The sequence below is a fragment of the Urtica dioica genome, chromosome 12 (assembly GCF_054948205.1).
Source record: "Urtica dioica subsp. dioica isolate 48M chromosome 12, U.dioica_male_clone48M_v1_H2, whole genome shotgun sequence".
NCBI classification, from domain to species: Eukaryota; Viridiplantae; Streptophyta; class Magnoliopsida; order Rosales; family Urticaceae; genus Urtica; species Urtica dioica.
The window spans coordinates 10,683,395-10,696,471 of NC_142767.1; the positions used below are offsets into that span (position 1 = coordinate 10,683,395).

The window sequence follows — 13,077 nt, forward strand, 5'->3', positions numbered from 1 at the left end:
AATTAATTAACTTATTGATTGAATATTAGTTTAGGTTTTGATTTTTTTGTGAGTAAAGTTAATTTACTAAATGATTGAATTCAGAATTAGGTTAATTAATTGAATGCTTTGAATATCAATTGACTTAAGTTATGATTTTTGTAAATTTTTTGTGAATTTCAAATCATTCACGAATCAGTTAATTAATTAACGTAACTCACTCCAGGTTAATTAAATTAACCGATTCGCGAATTGCTTCTTCTTCTCCACCTCCAGCGAACCCGAGGTTAGGGTTAGGTTTAGGGCTTTGCTTCGCCGTCGACTTCTGAGACCTCAGGTTCGATCGTGAAAGCAAGGCAGTGGAGGAGCCAAACCCTCCGCGCCATCTCCGAGAACGATCGGAAGAGCTCGGACGACTCTAGGCTGTCGCCGGAGAAATCTCCTGCGAGGACGAGCGTACGGACATCGAAACAGTACAACGACGCCATAGCCATCCTCGACTCCCCCTATCGCGGCCTCTCCGTGTGCGCGCTCCGCCGCCTGAGCGACGACGACGCGGTGGCGGTGATCCTGAAGCACCCTGACCGTGAAAACCAGCGGCGCAAGCGACCTCGTCTCCGCCGCGGCGCTCGACGGCTACCTCGGGCTCTCGGCGGCGATCATGTTCGAGCGGAGCCTCGGCGACGCAGAAGAATATGCTGAAGAGAGAGAGAGAGAGAGAGAGAGAGAGAGAGAGAGAGAGTGTTGTGTGAAAGGGTAATTTAGGTAGTTTAGATTAGTTGGGCTATTCCCTTAATTAATTGAAACTCTTTGGCTATTCTCTTAATATTAATAGGTTGATTTGGCTAGTTAGCAAAATAGCCCTAAAAAAAAAAAAAAAAAAAAAAAAAAGAGTCAAATACTATATATTTTTGTGAGGAAAAATTATACAAAATAGTAATTTAAAATTAATTGATTAGTAAAATATTCAAAATTTAAATTTTTAGCAAAATAACCTAAATTAGATTGTAAAAAAAATTGACACAAGATTAAAATTTTTAATTATTATAAACAATTTATCACTTAAAAAATCAAGAGCAAAAAAATAAAAAAACAAAAAAAAATTGATTATTGAACATTTTGACTATTTTACACAAATTTTAGCTATTTTGTAAATTCGTTACTTTAAATTAACTATTTAGCTACTTTTTTGTAATAGCAAAACTAGGCATATGTTTTTTTTATTTTCGACAAAAATAACATTGACCTTCGTATTTCACCATTTTTTTACTTCATAATCCCCATTTTTAATCTCAACTTCATTTATCTCTCATTTTTTTTTCTCTATTTCCCTTACATAAGTTCAATAATCACATTTAAGTTTGGGCACTCTAGAAAAGTAGCCAAAATGAAACATTGAAATTGCAATCTAACCAACGTTTTGAATAAGTTTAAAAACTAGCCAACTATAATAATTAATTGCCTATTTTTTACATAAACACCCTTATAAAAACTCCCGCCCAAATAATGTGATATTATTTAAAGACAAAATAAAAAATAAAAAAAGAAATAATCGTGTAACCGATCCCTAATTCAAGCAACCATCAATTAATACTTTAAAAAAAAAAAAAAACTACCGGGAAAAAAAATTCCAATCGGAATTGCAAAAATTCAAAATGGGAAACGATAATTAACAATTATTTACAACAAATTTTTGAATAAAAACATAGAACATACTTAGAAAACCAAAATTACGAACGACAATATACAATTATTAACAATTAAAAACTAAAAAAACGTATACATCCATAGACTATTAACAATTATTAACGAAAATTTACATTTATTACCGTCAAAGAAGACAAAGATGTTGATGCAATGACCGCATATTAATAAAAATTAACGATTATTAACGTAGAAAACCTATTGACAAAAATTATTGACTATTTTTCAGAACCGATTATTATCGGCGCGGTGCTCCTCTCGAATGATGTGACACTCATACTGTTGGAATTGATCTAGGGTTAAGAAAAGATTTAACGCTTCGAGCAAGCGGAAGAATTTTATAAATTTTCTTTAAAACAAGTAAAACGTTTTTACTAACCTAGACGAAGAGCAAGTACATATAAATTAAAACTATAAATGAGCATCATATGTTTACTAACCTTTGAGAAGCTTGAACGTTGAGAAGCCTTAGGAAGGTTGAAACGTTCGTCTCCCCTCGCAGCACATCTCTCTTTTTTCCTCGAGAACTCGAGCAACCACAAAAGTTTCTATCACAATAATCACTTGAGAAAGAAAGGAATTAGGAATTAGTTGACGACGACTCAAGAACAAGTCTAAAAGTCGAAGAGCTAAAACACTAAGTCAAATGTGGACCTAGGTGCCAAAACAAAAACGAAAGAAAACTTAGAGAGAAAGAGAGAGAGAAAGAGGAGCAGCCAATATTCTAGAGAGAGAAGCTCTCAATCTCTAAAACTTTGGAATGAATAAAATGAGAGGAATGAGGGCTCTATTTATAGGAGAGGTTTTTACCTTCAATAAGGTAGTTTCCTCTTCTATAGAATATCACATATTCATGAGCAAAATTTGCTCTCCTTCCTTCATCATTCACACGGCCAAATAAGGCTTCTAGAAGTCTTGGATTTGTTTCCTCTTTTGCTTCCCCTCTTGCTTTGGCCGAAATCCCTCCTTCCTCATAGAGGAAATTTGTTTCCTCTTTTTCTTTTGGCAAGTATCTTCATACATTAATGCACAAAATAATCTCTCTTTTTTCTTTGGGTGTTGGGCGGCCAAGAGCATCTAGAAGGAGTTTCTAGATGTTTCTTATTTGTTCATGACAACATAAGAAAGACTCATTAAGAATTTTCAAGTAAAATTCTATGAAATGAAATTAATCCACAAGGCCCAATAAACTTGTTATGGCCGAGTGATAATATGTCATCATATGACAATGTCAAAAAATTTATTGACATTCATTTTATCCTATGCCCAAAAAGACAAAATTACCCTTTAGACAATTTTCGTAAAACTTGTCTCGTTCTTGTTTTGACTTAGCTTCTAGTTTAACTATTCCTACTCGATATGATTTGTGATAGTGACCTCATGGATCCAAATGAACAAAGCTTGAGCTAAAATGCTTGGACTCAAAAGTTCACAAACTTTTTCCAAGTTTAGCTTAATGTCAACTGACTCCACTAAAGAGTTGACACTGAGAATCTCTCGGTTCAAATGAATTTATTTTCTACTCAAGAATTCAACTAAATTGTGATGAGTGGATCCACTGAATATTATATATGTTTACCCTTCATGAATATCATCAGCTAGTCGGCATTTAACTACCATTTTACCCTCCTAGCTGTTATTTCCTCAACTCCTTTGTCGCTTGTGAATAAGTTAGAAACAATGTATTGACGAAGAGCTAATAAGTCACATTGTTTCATCCAAAAGAGTCATGACTCAATTTGGACACTGACCAGTTCATTTATTCACATTCCAAGGAACAAAGCATGATGTGATATACATTGCATTTCAGCAATCTTGTATATGAATTTCATATCTATGAGAACTTCACAAAGTTACTCATGACATCTTCATAACTTAGTACTTCACCAATAGGTCATGTTAAGAATCACATAGTGAATCCGAACTCTGACTTTCTCAAATGAGAATACGTAAGCTATGAAATGGCATGTCTCATTTCAGGATTGAGGTAAGAATGATGCAATTCATACGTATTGACTTCGAGACATAAGAGGTTAAATGGTTTGTTCTTATCTTGTCTCTAGAAGTGCACTGGTCAATTCAGTACCTTCGGAATATACCTAGAAGAACTATAGCGTCTCCAACTCTCAATGTCCCATAACCAGACATCATAGATTCTCCTAACAATCGTACTGAGATCAACAGTCATTTGATCCTTAGATTGCGAATGTATTGTTTTAAGCAAAAAATGAAGAGTTTGTTCATGCAAATCTACATTTGTCTCTTCATGTGTTGTTAGGTTTGTTTATGGACTAAAGACTAAGGTTTTATTATAAAGCTTCAGACAATGAAAAATGAATTAACGTTTCAACTTTTATTAATAAATAAGCAATTACAAGAAAGAGTCTTCGTGAGACTTTATTATATCAAATGTACAAAAGTAAAGACTACTACTCTTCTTGTGGGCACCATTGACAACACATGCTTGCTCAGATCGTCGCGCAAGTCCCCAAGCGGCCTTCGCACCCCGCCTCCGTCTAGAGCACATATTTAGTCCCGTGCATATCCTCGACGACGTCTTGCCGGCCGCCTCCTCGATGCGCGGTGCTTCCGTGCTGCCGTCGGTCGATGAAGGAGCAAGGGGTTACTATGCAGTATTTTATTTAATTGTATTTTAAACAGATGATATTATTTATGGCATTCTGATGGACATGTTATTCCACATGAGAGAGAGAGTTATGTCAAGCAAAAAAAGAATGAGATGATAGCATAATTAGCATTCTGATGAACGTGTGTGACTGCACATGAGAGAGAGAGAGAGGTAGTTCTGTATAGAGAAAAATAAGAGCTTTAAAATAAATAAATAAAAACAATCACATGTAACTATTCTTTCTAAAAATAAAACAACTAAATATTTTTTGAATTAAATTCATATACTCAAGGATATAATTGGGACTGAAATTTTGGTTAGATTGCCACACAAGTAAAGTTGGCTAGTTTGTTAAAAAGAATCAAAACCGTTGGCTATTTTAAAATTTTAATGTTTCAAATGGCCTCGTTTCTAAGATTTCTCTTAAAGTTTCATACCAAAAATTGTTTAAATGTCTTCATAAAAAAACAAAAAAAAATTGTGTTTTTGGATGATGAGAGTCGATCCTTTTTTGTTTAAAAGAAATTAAATTTCGTAATTTTATGTAGTATAATGTCGTCGAGTATCGTTAAGCCTCTTTGGGGTTTTCCCCCTAATTAAAATGATGAAGTTTGGTTGCATATTCAGTCGTGAGCATCGTTTATGGATTTTCTTAAGAACTATATTTTTCCCCACAAAATGCGACATGATACATAATTTACTTTCTTCTAACATATATTCAAGAATGTTAACCAAGAAGAATAAAAAAAAACACAAATTTATTTCATACTTAATTAAGTTTCACTTTTTAGTTCGAAAAATATATTTTGAATAAGATTATTGGACTTTCGAAATTGAAATTGAGAGCAAATAATGAACGATATTGAGAGTAAAGATGGAAGTGAAGAGTAATTTTCTATAAATTGAGTGTAAGGGCATTTTTTTTTTCTAAAATATATAAGTTTGATATCATTCCAATTAAGATTTTTTTATGCATTATTTAATCTATCTTATTGAATTTGCCACCGTGTAGTTTTGGCTGAGCGACTAAGTGCCCTTTGCAAGAGATGGTTAATATCGATATTTTTCATGTGGTCTAAACACATGTTTTTCTTCTTCTCAAAACTCTTAATAGGAATTGAATCTAGAGTTAAGGAGATGGCAGTTATATAAATGAAATTCTTATGGATAAAAAGATTGATTCTGAGCATGAGTTAAAGACACTTTTTTTTTATAAGGTGAACTAGATCAAGTGGGAAATTCATTCCATGCGGCTTGGAGTTTTTGGTTAACATTGGTCATACACATCCTTTGCATATGGTTGTAAAGGCATCTTGAATTGAAGTGGGTCGAGTTCCCGATGGCTCAATTGTCAAGTGATATTTAATTTGAATTCTCTCAAGGATTGTGTCGTCTTAGTTTGAAGCCTCTTTAAGTCGATTATCCCTATTTTGTCAATGTCTACAATATGGGCCTAAATCGTACATCATTTAGTGATCATGAATTACTCCTCAACCATTGTCCCTTAACTAGGAGTCGGGTCTTTGGCTCTCGCATTAGGGCTCGTGTATTGGGATTTGAGATCTGATTTTGTCTCACCTTTGAGAAATGAGTTCTTGAGGCTTGTTACATTGTCTTGTGAAAGTTGTCCACAAGGGTTTTATACTTTGAGATGGATCTAAGAGGAGTGGATCCTTCAGATTGCCCTCAAATCTTGTCCTTAGGACTATTCTATTAAGTTTTCATTTTCAAGGTAAAATATCTTAATACGCCTAATATTGGCAGTATTTTCATGATTTAACATACGACGCTTTTCACCTTGTTTGCTCTGCAGGGCGAGAGTAGTCAAATAATATGAGTAGATAGCTCATCTGGCTACACTAATTGAGTTAGAAATCGTGTCCCTTAAGCAAGAAAATTCTACTCCATAGAAGTAATAATGACTACCTAGTACATTTAACGCTAATTGCTAAGTTTATGTATCTACATGCCAAAAGCATTTAGGGCTTTTAAGTGGAGAAATTATTGTCTAATTATAATAGTTGGATGAAGAAATGTGAATTTGAATATATGGTCACAATTTTAGGCTCATTTCCTATAATTGTAGAGCGCTGCAGTAGAGTTTTTCCACACTTCTTCAAACTACACTCTCCAAGTTTTCAAATTGGCTTTTAAATTTCCATTGACATTATTAGATTTCATTTCAAAGGTATATATATCATTTCAGAGTCATTCATAATGGTTGATGGGTATTTTACAATATAAACAAAATGTTAATAAGTTATAAATTTTTTGTTTTGATTCGGCTAATTAACTAGACAGGACAAAATTTAAATGATCGAATAGATCAGGTCACGCTTCATCAAACTTTTCTGTATTAAGTTGCAATTTTTTTTCTCTTTAGTAAGATATATTCTCTTTAGGGGTAGAATAGTATGCGGTGGTTCAAGGGACCTACTGACTATAATTGCAAATTTTTTTCTCTTTAGTAAGATATATTCTCTTTAGGGGTAGAATAATATGCGGTGGTTCAATGTATTTGGTCATATAGTAATGCACGTGAATTTTATAATCAGTAATGCCGTCACAGCATAAATAAATTAACACCATTATAATCAGCCAATGGCATGCTTCTTTTGACTTTTCTAGAGAGGGGAACCTTGATGTAATTTTCGTGGAAGAGAGAGACTAATGTAAGAGAAAGAGAGATGAAGCTGAATAAAAGGCTTGGATGATTTTTTGGGTCTCACTTGGTTTCTTTGAGTTTAAGTGGAACACATTGTTTCAAGAAAATCATTTCCAGCTTCTCTGATATTTGAAGAAGACAACTCTTCTTGAAGCAGTTCATAGAACAAAGTCTCTTCTTTCCCTCATTGTTAATCATCTTGCGGCTTCAGTGATCGAGGTAAGAAAACCTATCTTTCAAATCATCCTCACTTCCAGCAATGATTCAATTTTATGTTAGCAATATTATTGTAATATTGACGTAAATAAAAGACAAATTGCATGCAAGGAAAAATACACGTAAAAAGATCACAACACAACCGGCTAAACCTTAAGAAACCGGAAAACACAACGGAAAGGAAAAAGTCGAGGCCCGTTGGACGGTCTCCTTGAAGCTTTATATCGCCCTCCCACGGGTGCTGGATTTCGTGAGCGAAAGCCTCCCAGGATACAACGACTACAAGACGAGCAATGCACCACAAGACTCGACTTCGGCGAACTAGAACCTGTGAGAAAACTACCACCACGACACAACAAAAGAAAACTTTCTGTGGAAGAAGGGAGCTCGGGAACAGTGGGTATTACAAATGGAATTCTCGTATATCTCTGTGTGTTTGAATGAGAGCTGAAGCCTCTTTATATAGGCCAAGGCTAAGCTATGTTGGTTTGAAGTTCAAAACGTCCAGCCTTAAAGGCATTTAACGCAGGTTATTACAACCATTTAACCCAACGTTCTGAATTCAAACCAAGCGAACAGTCCAACGTTTTCCAGCCTTAATGGCATTATTATACAGCAATAATGCGCATTTAAAGCTCAAAAACCATTGAATTAAAGCACACAAACCGTTGGCTTTAATTCTCAAACATACAGTTCGTCACTTCGTCTGGTCGAGCTCGTCCAGTCGAGCTCGTCCAGTCGACCTAGAATAACTTCGTCACCACTTCGTCTGGTCGAGCTCGTCCAGTCGAGCTGGAATGACTTCGTCACTTCGAGTACGTTGGCCTCGCCCTGTCGAGCTGGAATGTCTTCGTCATTTCGTCCAGTCGACCTAGCCCAGTCGAGCTGGAATGTCTTCGTCATTTCGTCCAGTCGACCTCGCCCAGTCGAGCTGGAACTTCGTCCAGTCGACTTCGCCCAGTCGATCTGGAACCAGTCGACCTCGTCACTTTCTCATTCACCTTAGGTCCGATTTTGGCAAAGTATCACTTGGAATTATCCAATTCCGATGAGTGGATCCCACTCAAATTGTTGCCACAAAATCAACCATTCACATGTTAATAAATAATATTTATTAACTTTATTCCAACAATCCCCCACATGAATGAAATTGAGACGACAATTATAAAGACACGACTCGATGTGGTGATAGATTCTATGGTCAATACCAGTATAGGATAGGTAGGCAAAGCCTTTGAACCTTCCCTCAGAAAGATATGACACCTTTACTGACTACTCAGTAGACACGTTGTCCTTGAACTGTTAGCCGTTTTGTATAAACGATACACGTATCCCCCACTGATATTTCCCAGACACAGGTTCAGTTCTCATGGTTATGTTCATTTTGGCCCTGAACATCAGCCTGGTTCTGCAAGAGTTTCTAAAGAATTAAGCCCAATTAATTCTCCTTCGAAGCGGCCCCACTTCTCTCTCACATAGGTGATTCTTTTATCAAGAGTAATCCCGCATTACTCATTCGGAATCTCAACAATCCGATTTCACAGAATCATTAAAAGCTCTAAGCTTAACCTCGTACGGGAGTCACTGTTTTAATATAGGAATAGGACTTGGGGTTTTCCCCCACAGTGACCTCACGTAGCCTTTGACAATTAGGTTGTCCCTTTGAACCAAGATCTTGGGATCTCCAGTCATCATGGTTGGGTTTCCTTTGCTTTGACTTTATTTGCCATGGGCTTTAGCCCCATTCCTTTGGATGTCTTCTCTACTTGGTCCCTATTTAACCCTTTGGTTAGCGGATCCGCAATATTCTCTTTGGACCTAACATAGTCAATACTAATGACTCCAGATGAGAGAAGTTGTCTAATGGTATTATGTCTTCGACGGATATGTCTAGACTTACCATTATACATCACATTATGTGCCCTACCAATAGCAGATTGGTTATCACAATATACACATAATGCAGGCATAGGTTTTGTCCAATTAGGAATATCCTCCACCAAGTTCCTTAGCCATTCGGCTTCTTCCCCACATTTATCCAATGCAACAAACTCAGATTCCATCGTGGATCTCGTTATCACAGTTTGTTTGGAGGATTTCCAAGATATGGCCGCACCTCCCAGAGTGAATACATAACCACTCGTGGCTTTCGAATCTTGAATATCAGATATCCAACTTGCATCAGTGTAACCTTCAATTACTTCAGGATATCTCGTGTAGTGTAGACCATAATCACGAGTGAATCGTAGATACCTTAATACTCTTACGATTGCTTTCCAGTGTTCAGCACTTGGATTACTCGTATATCGAGCTAGTCTACTTACGGTGTAGGCTAAATCCGGTCTCGTGCAACTCATCAAGTATATGAGACTGCCTATCACTCTAGCATATTCAATTTGAGAGATGCTTTCACCTTTATTCTTAGACAAGTGTTGACTAATGTCTATGAGAGTTCTCGAGACTCCAGAATCGTCCTTTCCAAACTTGTCTAGAATTTTATCAACGTAGTGTGTTTGATCCAGTACAATCCCATTGGGTGTTCGGGTAATCTTGATCCCCAGAATTACATCAGCAATTCCCAGATCTTTCATATCGAACCTTGAGTTCAATATATCTTTTGTGGATTGGACCATACGATCATTACTCCCCACTATGAGCATGTCATCTACATACACTACTACAAATGTTGGATTACACAACGGATATTCCACAACGGAACACAGTACCGTTGTGGAATCTATATGCTTCCACAACGGTACAGTTGTACCGTTGTGGAATGTCCGGGATTCCACAGCGGGTCACTGTACCGTTGTGGAATGTCCGGGATTCCACAACGGTACAACTGTACCGTTGTGGAATCTTTATGCTTCCACAACGGTACTATGGTACCGTTGTGGAATCCCGGACATTCCACAACGGTACAGTAACCCGTTGTTGGATCTCGCCGCGGCCAAGGCATCAACTCGCCGCGGCCAAACTCTTCCACAACGGTACAATGTACCGTTGTGGGAGATCTGTAAAACCAAACATTTCGCCGCGGCGAGCTTAAGCCTTGGCCGCGGCGAAATGTTTCCACAACGGTACAATAACCCGTTGTGGAAACATTTCGCCGCGGCCACGTATATATTTGGCCGCGGCGAAATGTCGCAGACTGGAACTTAAAAACTTCCCGCTCGATTTTTTTTTCAAAAATTTCAGAAATTTCATTCTCTTCTTCTTCTCTTTCTCTCTCCCCGACCAAAACCCACTCTCTCTCTCTCTCTCTCTCTCTCTCTCTCACGCCCACTCGCCGCCCCTCCTTCTTCCTCCGCCGCCGTCGCCGCCCTCTCTCTCTCTCTTCTCCGCCCTTCTCTCTTCTTCCTCCAACCTTCTCGTCTTCTCACCTTTTTTTCTTCCCCGCCCTTCTTCTTCCCCGCAACCCTCTCCTTCTTCTCCGCCCTTCTTCTTCTTCCCCGCCCTCCTTTTTCTTCTCCGCCCATTTCTTCTCCCCCGTCCTCATTTTCTTCTCCGTCCCCTTCTTCTTCTCCGCCCTCCTTCTTCTTCTCCGCCTCTCCTTCTTCCAAACCCACCAAACCCACTCTTCACAAACCCACCAAACATTCCGACCCACCCCCACACAAACCCACAAACCATGCCTCCGACCACAACCCACATCTCCGACAACTTCATTGACTCACCACGCCCCATGCTCGTCGTCTTCACTCCGGGTAAGTATTTTTTATTTAATTTGTATTTTTATGTTGAAATTAGGTTAGAATTGTTTATTTGTGTGTCTAAATTATATAGATACTGAATAATTGAATTTGATATTTATGTAGAAAATGAGTGTGGAATTGAATTTTGGTTTGAGTTTATGTTGGATTTGAGTTAGAATATTTGATTACCTTGAGTTTGAGTTGGAATTGAGTTAGAATATTATATTGAATTTCGGTTTTAGTTTGTGTTGGAATTGTTTTGAATTGAAATTGAATTTCGGTTTAAGTTTATGTCGGAATTAGTTTGAATTGAAATTGAATTTCGTTTTGAGTTTGTGTTGAAATTGGTTTGAATTGAGATTATATTTAATTTTATTTTTTCATAGATTATGTCTACTACAACCAAGGAAGTTGATAAAAAGGTAAATTAATTACATGTTATTTGAAGTATTGAATTTACACGAATATTTGTTTTCTAATGTTTTTTGTTGTTGTGCGTATAAGGATTTTTTTTTTCGGATTTCAAGCTTGACAACCAAGGAGCCCGAAGTAACAGTCAATCAAAGTTTACGTAGAATTGAAGAAGTCATATACACCGGATAACTTAAAAAAAGTTCGAGAAGAGTGGATATTTTATGTACAAACTTTTATTGAATGTGAATATTAGTTTGATTTTGGATGATATAGATATTTGTTTTGGATGTTTTTTTTTATATATATTTGGTTTTGGATGTTATGAATATTTTGTTTTGGATATATAATTTCATTTCAGGTTTTTTAATTAAGAAACCTACAAAATAAGCTCTCAGGTACAATTTCGCCGCGGCTACGTGTACAGTTCGCCGCGGCGAATCTTTTCACAACGGTACAATTGTACCGTTGTGGAAAGATTCGCCGCGGCGAACTATACACGTTGCCGCGGCGAGATGTTTAAATCTGTTAAATTTTTCCACAACGGTACTGTACCGTTGTGGAATCCCTAAGATTCCACAACGGTACGAGTACCGTTGTGGAATCATTACACAGCGGAGGATTCCACAACGGTACAGAACCGTTGTGGAATCATTCCACAACGGTACTGTACCGTTGTGGAATCCATTGTTTGTAGTAGTGATATAAACACAGAATCACATATCCATGTTCAGAGGTTTTAATGTACACACATTTGTCACACTCGTTGATCTTAAATCCATTCAACATCATAACGTTGTCGAATTTCTCATGCCATTGCTTTGGGGCTTGTTTAAGGCCATAAAGCGACTTGACTAGTTTACAGACTTTCTTTTCTTGTCCAGGTGCAATACAACCCTCAGGTTGATTCATATATATCTCTTCTTCGAGATCTCCATTAAGAAAGGCTGTTTTTACATCCATTTGATGAATTTCAAGATTGCGTGATTGTAAAGGATAACTTTTGAATCTCGCCGTTTGTAATTTACGTTGAATAAACGAGCTTCCGTTTGTTACAATTAAATTAATGAGTGAATGATGGACGTATAAGTTTATCGAGTTAATTTAAATTATTTTAAGGTAATGGAAAATCTCGGAATAAATAAAGGATTTATCGAGTTCGCCTCGAATAATAAATTATTTTCCGAGGATATATGTCGGAATTTAATTTAAGAAATAAATTCTCAAGGACGAGAATTATTTCCGAGAAACCTTGAATATATTTAAATTAATCGAGAACGAACGAGAAAATTCTCGGTTTGAATCATATAATTATAATCCGTTTGGTTATGGATTTAATTAAATAATTATATGATAAGGACTTAGTTGTAACAATTTTTCTGGACCCATTTGAAACAAAAAGGAGAAAAAAAGGGTTGGATTGTAAATAGAAGGATAAGTTTAGCATTGCCAACTCATCACTTATCCTCATCTATTGCCTTCCTCATTAAGTCTCTCCAGCCGAGCAAGACAAAACCCACCAGCCCAAAAAGAGAAGACCACACGCAGGAAAGAAAAAAAAGAAAAGAGAAGAAAGAAAGGAAAAGAGAAAGAAGAAGATGACCGAGAGGGAGAGAGAGAGATATCGGGGGAGAGAGAGAAGCCGAGAGAGAGAGCGAGTGAGCGACGGAGATGGAGTCCGAGCTCCGTGCGCGCGCGCCACCAGCCAAGAAGAGCCGCCGCCGTTGAGCCGCCGTGGTCGCCGACCGAGAAAGGACGCCGGAGCAAAAGAAAACGCC

At 37.2% G+C, this 13,077-nt stretch overlaps 1 protein-coding gene across 1 annotated transcript in view; it reads left to right on the forward strand.

The window, feature by feature from the left end:
* Positions 1-6,955: 6,955 nt before the first annotated feature.
* LOC149379071 (putative disease resistance protein At1g50180) overlaps positions 6,956-13,077 on the forward strand; it is a 77,320-nt gene continuing 71,198 nt past the window's right edge. Inside the window, exon 1 of the mRNA XM_089602439.1 lies at positions 6,956-7,196. The gene's annotated coding sequence lies outside the window, so the exon portion shown is untranslated. The remainder of the gene's footprint in view (positions 7,197-13,077) is intronic.